This window comes from Urocampus carinirostris, unplaced genomic scaffold (genome assembly GCF_059441175.1).
Source record: "Urocampus carinirostris isolate Australia breed hairy pipefish unplaced genomic scaffold, RoL_Ucar_1.0 HiC_scaffold_25, whole genome shotgun sequence".
Taxonomy (NCBI): domain Eukaryota; kingdom Metazoa; phylum Chordata; class Actinopteri; order Syngnathiformes; family Syngnathidae; genus Urocampus; species Urocampus carinirostris.
This window is the reverse complement of record NW_028283132.1, coordinates 148,707-157,500: the sequence shown is the minus strand read 5'-3', so window position 1 is coordinate 157,500 and position 8,794 is coordinate 148,707. Positions and strand designations below refer to the sequence as shown.

General features: G+C 53.2%; 1 non-coding gene across 1 annotated transcript; it reads right to left on the bottom strand.

Annotated features, from left to right (window-relative positions):
• Positions 1-641: 641 nt before the first annotated feature.
• On the bottom strand, positions 642-2,628 carry LOC148345761 (18S ribosomal RNA). Its single transcript, XR_015848490.1, has one exon. It is a non-coding gene; the product is annotated as an 18S ribosomal RNA (ribosomal RNA).
• Between the last annotated feature and the right edge of the window lie 6,166 nt (positions 2,629-8,794).

Below are 8,794 nucleotides of genomic sequence, written 5' to 3'. Positions count from 1 at the left end.
AAAAAGGTAGCCGGTGGGAGCACCGTTTCGTCGCCCTGAACCTTCGTCTCGGGCGGGCGTCCCGACGCCGCCGCCATACGGCCGTTGTGATCCGTGCGGGGATCCGCTTGCTCGGCGACCCTCGCCGAGAGCAGCCCCGCGCCGCACGGACACGCGACACCGACGGGCGGACGGACGCCGGGGCGCCGGCCCGAACCGTTACCTTTAAAGGACGGGAGGTCGTCGAGGCGAGTGCCGCCCCGGAAGCGCGCGCCGGAAGCGCGAGAACCGCGCCGAGCTAGGGTCGTCGGCATAGGGGGATTCCCCGGTTACGGGGGTCCCGCGCACGGCCGCCGCCTTTCGCCCGTCGCTGGCGGTCGCCTGTCGTCGCGCCGCGCCGCGCTACTGGGGTCGTCGGACGAGCGCGCTACCCCGCTCGCACGGAGGTAGCGCGACATCGCCCGCCGCCTTTTCTCGCGTCGCGCCGCGCCGCGTGGCGCCCGCCGAACTCGCTCCGACGCGCGGCCCGGGAGTGACCCGCGCCGCGCCCCCCGTCCCGTCCCGTCCCGGTCTACCCTCTTCCTCCGCCTGCGACGACCCGCCGCCCTCGGCGTCTGGCTCGTCGGGGGTGTACCGAGGCGGATCTGCTGCCGCTCGTACGTTAATGATCCTTCTGCAGGTTCACCTACAGAAACCTTGTTACGACTTTTACTTCCTCTAGATAGTCAAGTTCGACCGTCTTCTGGCACACCGCCGGAGCCGGGGCCGGCCCCGGCGGGGACTATCCGAGGACCTCACTAAGCCATCCGATCGGTAGTAGCGACGGGCGGTGTGTACAAAGGGCAGGGACTTAATCAACGCAGGCTAATGACCCGCGCTTACTGGGAATTCCTCGTTGGTGGGAAATAATTGCAATCCCCAGGCCCTGTCACGAGCGGGGTTCATAGGATTACCCGCGCCTGCCGGCGCGGGGATAGACGACGCGCTTATACGCTCAGTGTGGCGCGCGTGCAGCCCCGGACATCTAAGGGCATCACAGACCTGTTATTGCTCATTCTCGTGTGGCTGAGAGCCACTTGTCCCTCTAAGAAGTTTTCTGCCGCCGACCGCGCGGGGGGCCGCGGTACTATTTAGTATGTTTGAGTCTCGTTCGTTATCGGAATTAACCAGACAAATCGCTCCACCAACTACGAACGGCCATGCACCACCACCCACGGTATCGAGAAAGAGCCTTCAATCTGTCAATCCTTTCCGTGTCCGGGCCGGGTGAGGTTTCCCGTGTTGAGTCAAATTAAGCCGCATGCTCCACTCCTGGTGGTGCCCTTCCGTCAATTCCTTTAAGTTTCAGCTTTGCAACAATACTCCCCCCGGAACCCAGACACTTGGTCGGTTTCCCGGGTGCTGCTCGGCGGGTCATGGGAATAACGCCGCCGGATCGCGAGTCGGCATCGTTTATGGTCGGAACTAGGACGGTATCTGATCGTCTTCGAACCTCCGACTTTCGTTCTTGATTAATGAAAACATTCTTGGCAAATGCTTTCGCTCTCGTCCGTCTTGCGCCGGTCCAAGAATTTCACCTCTAGCGGCGCAGTACGAATGCCCCCGGCCGTCCCTCTTAATCATGGCCCCAGTTCATGACAACCCACAAAATAGAACCGGAGTCCTATTCCATTATTCCCAGCTGCGATATGCAGGGGCGGCCGTGTGGCCTGCTTTGAACACTCTAATTTCCTCAAAGTAAACGCTTCGGGCCCCGCGAGTGACACCCAGCGAAGGGCATCACGGGGGCTTTTGCCGAGAGGCAGGGGCTGGGACAGACGGATGCACGCCTCGCGGCGGACCGTCAGCTCGCGTCCCGGGGTCCAACTAGGAGCTTTTTAACTGCAGCAACTTTAAAATACGCTATTGGAGCTGGAATTACCGCGGCTGCTGGCACCAGACTTGCCCTCCAATGGATGCTGGCCGATGGGTTTGTGTTCGGCTCATTCCAATTACGGAGACTCGAACGAGTCCCGTATTGTTATTTTTCGTCACTACCTCCCCGTGTCGGGAGTGGGTAATTTGCGCGCCTGCTGCCTTCCTTGGATGTGGTAGCCGTTTCTCATGCTCCCTCTCCGGAATCGAACCCTGATTCCCCGTTACCCGTGGTCACCATGGTAGGCGCAGAGTCTACCATCGAAAGTTGATAGGGCAGACATTCGAATGAGTCGTCGCCGCCTCGGGTGGGCGAGCGATCGGCACGAGGTTATCCTGAGTCAACACAAAGGGGGGGCCGGGCCGGCGGAACGAGGACCGGCGCGCGCGGAGCCGCCCGCGCCGCTTACGCCCCCGCCCGGAGAGGCGGAGGCCGGACGCGGGGGACGCGCGCGACGGCTGAGCCCCCGCCCGCCGGACACCGCGTGGGTTTTTGTGTCTGATAAATGCACGCGTCCCCGGGGCGAGGCCGGAGCCCCGCCCGCGAGTCGGCGCTCGTTTGCATGTATTAGCTCTGGATTTGCCACAGTTATCCAAGTAACGGTGGAGCGATCAAAGGAACCATAACTGATTTAATGAGCCGTTCGCAGTTTCACTGTACTGGCCATTCGTACTTAGACATGCATGGCTTAATCTTGAAAACAAGCATATGCTACTGGCAGGATCAACCAGAGTGCGTCTGCCGCCGGGGGGGCGCTGCTGGTGGCGGTGCGGCCCTGGTCCGGGACGAGGCTGTGGCTACAGCCGGGCCCGGGGGGCCGCGCGACACTCGTATACGTTCGGACGGGCTGACGAGCGGGTGTCGTGAAACGATGTTTCGCGCGGAGCCCTAGCACGCGTGGCGTCGGGCTCCGCGACGGTCGGACGTCTGGGTGTGGCTCGAGACGGAAGCTCGACCTCGGTTCGTCTTGGTTCTGCCGCCAAAAGGTTCACGCCGAGGCATGGTTTCGCAAGAGGGCCCCGCGAGTGCCAGCCGTGGATCCCGCCTCACTCGTAACTCGTATCGGATTCGTCCGGCCTCACTTTCGTTCGCACATCGGACAGTTATACGTGTGCTTTAGTAGCTTCCGTTCCCTCTTAGTGAGGCCGTCCGTACGTACCGCCCCAGCTCTTTCTGAGGCGGGTATCCACTCGGCTCGGGGGGGCCCAACGTTTGCCTAGTATCCTCGGCGCTGGAGCTTGACCCGCAAAGCCGGAGGAGCCGCACGCCCGAACACCGGCTTGCGCCGGCCGACGTGGGCCCTCCGAGGCGGGTCTCGTGTGCCAATCGCTCAGTTGGGGAACCGGCAGGCCCGTGGGCCGACGCCGGCTCACCCGGGGGTGAAGGGTGCTTCGATGGAGGCCCCCTGTCAGCCTCCGCGGAAGTCCGGCTTCAATACTTTAAAGTTTGAAAAACTTAGACATTTTTCGAGAACCGGAGCTTAGAGGGGTACATGCAAAAGCCAGGGCCGCGGGAAGCGCCCTAAATACTTCAATACTTTAAAATTTGAAAAACTTAGAAATTTTTCGAGAACCGGCATCTTCCCTCGGTAATTGCGAGATGCGAGGCCGCCCCTAGCCTCTGCTCTGTCGGACTCAATGGTCACGGGTGGCCGCTGATTAGCCCTGGTGCTCACCTCTCAAAATTGCGAGTCCCTAATATAATTCTGGCTGTCGGCTGGAGAAGGGGGTATAAAATCGGCACTTGAGGGAACGCCGGGCCCTCAAGTTCGGGGCCCTCTAGCGGATTTTTGAGGTACTGCACTCCCATTGGAAATGCATTGGCCATACATGGGCGCTCCGTCCACTACAATGTAATTCCCTCACAATATCTGCCCCCGCGTGGCCGCGCGATGCTACTGCTGCCCCGTTGGGAATGAATGGGCCTTTCGGAGGCCATAAATACAGCGCCGCTGCATGGATTTTGGCGGTACTGCGGCTGTCGTTGAAAATACATGGACCCGTCTGAATGAATGGGCCTTTCGGATTCCATAAACCCAGCGCCGCTGCATGGATTTTGGCGGTACTGCGGCTGTCGCTGAAAATACATGGACCCGTCTGAATGAATGGGCCTTTCGGAGGCCATAAACTCAGCGCCGCTGCATGGATTTTGGCGGTACTGCGGCTGTCGCTGAAAATACATGGACCCGTCTGAATGAATGGACAAAATATAAATCAGACACTACAGAACACAAGCATAATCCAAGATTACAAAATCATCTCAGCCTTTAAAAGAAACAAAAACCTGAAAGACTACTTAGTAAAAAGTAAATTACCAGAAATCAACATAACACAAACGCAGGGCCCCACATTCTACAAACAAGCCACCACAGTTAGGAACACCGTCACCAACACAAACTACCTAATTAAACAAACAATCACACCTGCTACGGAAAACTGAAAATACATGGACCCGTCTGAATGTATGGGCCTTTCGGAGGCCATAAACTCAGCCAGCGCCGGGCCAGTGTTTGGGGTATTGTGCCCGCCACTAGTGGCTGAATACATAATAATAATAATAATAATAATAATTCCCTTGTATTGTCATTCTGTGTAACAATGTACACAGAACGAAATGTCGATTGCACTGGGCTAGTGTTGAGGGAACGTCGGGCCCTCAAGTTCGGTGGCTTGGAGCGGATTTTTGAGGTACTGCACTCCCATTGGAAATGCATGGGCGCTCCGTCCACTACAATGTAATTCCCTCACAATATCTGCCCCCGCGTGGCCGCGCGATGCTACTGCTGCCCCGTTGGGAATGAATGGGCCTTTCGGAGGCCATAAATACAGCGCCGCTGCATGGATTTTGGCGGTACTGCGGCTGTCGTTGAAAATACATGGACCCGTCTGAATGAATGGGCCTTTCGGATTCCATAAACCCAGCGCCGCTGCATGGATTTTGGCGGTACTGCGGCTGTCGCTGAAAATACATGGACCCGTCTGAATGAATGGGCCTTTCGGAGGCCATAAACTCAGCGCCGCTGCATGGATTTTGGCGGTACTGCGGCTGTCGCTGAAAATACATGGACCCGTCTGAATGAATGGACAAAATATAAATCAGACACTACAGAACACAAGCATAATCCAAGATTACAAAATCATCTCAGCCTTTAAAAGAAACAAAAACCTGAAAGACTACTTAGTAAAAAGTAAATTACCAGAAATCAACATAACACAAACGCAGGGCCCCACATTCTACAAACAAGCCACCACAGTTAGGAACACCGTCACCAACACAAACTACCTAATTAAACAAACAATCACACCTGCTACGGAAAACTGAAAATACATGGACCCGTCTGAATGTATGGGCCTTTCGGAGGCCATAAACTCAGCCAGCGCCGGGCCAGTGTTTGGGGTATTGTGCCCGCCACTAGTGGCTGAATACATAATAATAATAATAATAATAATAATTCCCTTGTATTGTCATTCTGTGTAACAATGTACACAGAACGAAATGTCGATTGCACTGGGCTAGTGTTGAGGGAACGTCGGGCCCTCAAGTTCGGTGGCTTGGAGCGGATTTTTGAGGTACTGCACTCCCATTGGAAATGCATGGGCGCTCCGTCCACTACAATGTAATTCCCTCACAATATCTGCCCCCGCGTGGCCGCGCGATGCTACTGCTGCCCCGTTGGGAATGAATGGGCCTTTCGGAGGCCATAAATACAGCGCCGCTGCATGGATTTTGGCGGTACTGCGGCTGTCGTTGAAAATACATGGACCCGTCTGAATGAATGGGCCTTTCGGATTCCATAAACCCAGCGCCGCTGCATGGATTTTGGCGGTACTGCGGCTGTCGCTGAAAATACATGGACCCGTCTGAATGAATGGGCCTTTCGGAGGCCATAAACTCAGCGCCGCTGCATGGATTTTGGCGGTACTGCGGCTGTCGCTGAAAATACATGGACCCGTCTGAATGAATGGACAAAATATAAATCAGACACTACAGAACACAAGCATAATCCAAGATTACAAAATCATCTCAGCCTTTAAAAGAAACAAAAACCTGAAAGACTACTTAGTAAAAAGTAAATTACCAGAAATCAACATAACACAAACGCAGGGCCCCACATTCTACAAACAAGCCACCACAGTTAGGAACACCGTCACCAACACAAACTACCTAATTAAACAAACAATCACACCTGCTACGGAAAACTGAAAATACATGGACCCGTCTGAATGTATGGGCCTTTCGGAGGCCATAAACTCAGCCAGCGCCGGGCCAGTGTTTGGGGTATTGTGCCCGCCACTAGTGGCTGAATACATAATAATAATAATAATAATAATAATTCCCTTGTATTGTCATTCTGTGTAACAATGTACACAGAACGAAATGTCGATTGCACTGGGCTAGTGTTGAGGGAACGTCGGGCCCTCAAGTTCGGTGGCTTGGAGCGGATTTTTGAGGTACTGCACTCCCATTGGAAATGCATGGGCGCTCCGTCCACTACAATGTAATTCCCTCACAATATCTGCCCCCGCGTGGCCGCGCGATGCTACTGCTGCCCCGTTGGGAATGAATGGGCCTTTCGGAGGCCATAAATACAGCGCCGCTGCATGGATTTTGGCGGTACTGCGGCTGTCGTTGAAAATACATGGACCCGTCTGAATGAATGGGCCTTTCGGATTCCATAAACCCAGCGCCGCTGCATGGATTTTGGCGGTACTGCGGCTGTCGCTGAAAATACATGGACCCGTCTGAATGAATGGACAAAATATAAATCAGACACTACAGAACACAAGCATAATCCAAGATTACAAAATCATCTCAGCCTTTAAAAGAAACAAAAACCTGAAAGACTACTTAGTAAAAAGTAAATTACCAGAAATCAACATAACACAAACGCAGGGCCCCACATTCTACAAACAAGCCACCACAGTTAGGAACACCGTCACCAACACAAACTACCTAATTAAACAAACAATCACACCTGCTACGGAAAACTGAAAATACATGGACCCGTCTGAATGTATGGGCCTTTCGGAGGCCATAAACTCAGCCAGCGCCGGGCCAGTGTTTGGGGTATTGTGCCCGCCACTAGTGGCTGAATACATAATAATAATAATAATAATAATAATTCCCTTGTATTGTCATTCTGTGTAACAATGTACACAGAACGAAATGTCGATTGCACTGGGCTAGTGTTGAGGGAACGTCGGGCCCTCAAGTTCGGTGGCTTGGAGCGGATTTTTGAGGTACTGCACTCCCATTGGAAATGCATGGGCGCTCCGTCCACTACAATGTAATTCCCTCACAATATCTGCCCCCGCGTGGCCGCGCGATGCTACTGCTGCCCCGTTGGGAATGAATGGGCCTTTCGGAGGCCATAAATACAGCGCCGCTGCATGGATTTTGGCGGTACTGCGGCTGTCGTTGAAAATACATGGACCCGTCTGAATGAATGGGCCTTTCGGATTCCATAAACCCAGCGCCGCTGCATGGATTTTGGCGGTACTGCGGCTGTCGCTGAAAATACATGGACCCGTCTGAATGAATGGGCCTTTCGGAGGCCATAAACTCAGCGCCGCTGCATGGATTTTGGCGGTACTGCGGCTGTCGCTGAAAATACATGGACCCGTCTGAATGAATGGACAAAATATAAATCAGACACTACAGAACACAAGCATAATCCAAGATTACAAAATCATCTCAGCCTTTAAAAGAAACAAAAACCTGAAAGACTACTTAGTAAAAAGTAAATTACCAGAAATCAACATAACACAAACGCAGGGCCCCACATTCTACAAACAAGCCACCACAGTTAGGAACACCGTCACCAACACAAACTACCTAATTAAACAAACAATCACACCTGCTACGGAAAACTGAAAATACATGGACCCGTCTGAATGTATGGGCCTTTCGGAGGCCATAAACTCAGCCAGCGCCGGGCCAGTGTTTGGGGTATTGTGCCCGCCACTAGTGGCTGAATACATAATAATAATAATAATAATAATAATTCCCTTGTATTGTCATTCTGTGTAACAATGTACACAGAACGAAATGTCGATTGCACTGGGCTAGTGTTGAGGGAACGTCGGGCCCTCAAGTTCGGTGGCTTGGAGCGGATTTTTGAGGTACTGCACTCCCATTGGAAATGCATGGGCGCTCCGTCCACTACAATGTAATTCCCTCACAATATCTGCCCCCGCGTGGCCGCGCGATGCTACTGCTGCCCCGTTGGGAATGAATGGGCCTTTCGGAGGCCATAAATACAGCGCCGCTGCATGGATTTTGGCGGTACTGCGGCTGTCGTTGAAAATACATGGACCCGTCTGAATGAATGGGCCTTTCGGATTCCATAAACCCAGCGCCGCTGCATGGATTTTGGCGGTACTGCGGCTGTCGCTGAAAATACATGGACCCGTCTGAATGAATGGACAAAATATAAATCAGACACTACAGAACACAAGCATAATCCAAGATTACAAAATCATCTCAGCCTTTAAAAGAAACAAAAACCTGAAAGACTACTTAGTAAAAAGTAAATTACCAGAAATCAACATAACACAAACGCAGGGCCCCACATTCTACAAACAAGCCACCACAGTTAGGAACACCGTCACCAACACAAACTACCTAATTAAACAAACAATCACACCTGCTACGGAAAACTGAAAATACATGGACCCGTCTGAATGTATGGGCCTTTCGGAGGCCATAAACTCAGCCAGCGCCGGGCCAGTGTTTGGGGTATTGTGCCCGCCACTAGTGGCTGAATACATAATAATAATAATAATAATAATAATTCCCTTGTATTGTCATTCTGTGTAACAATGTACACAGAACGAAATGTCGATTGCACTGGGCTAGTGTTGAGGGAACGTCGGGCCCTCAAGTTCGGTGGCTTGGAGC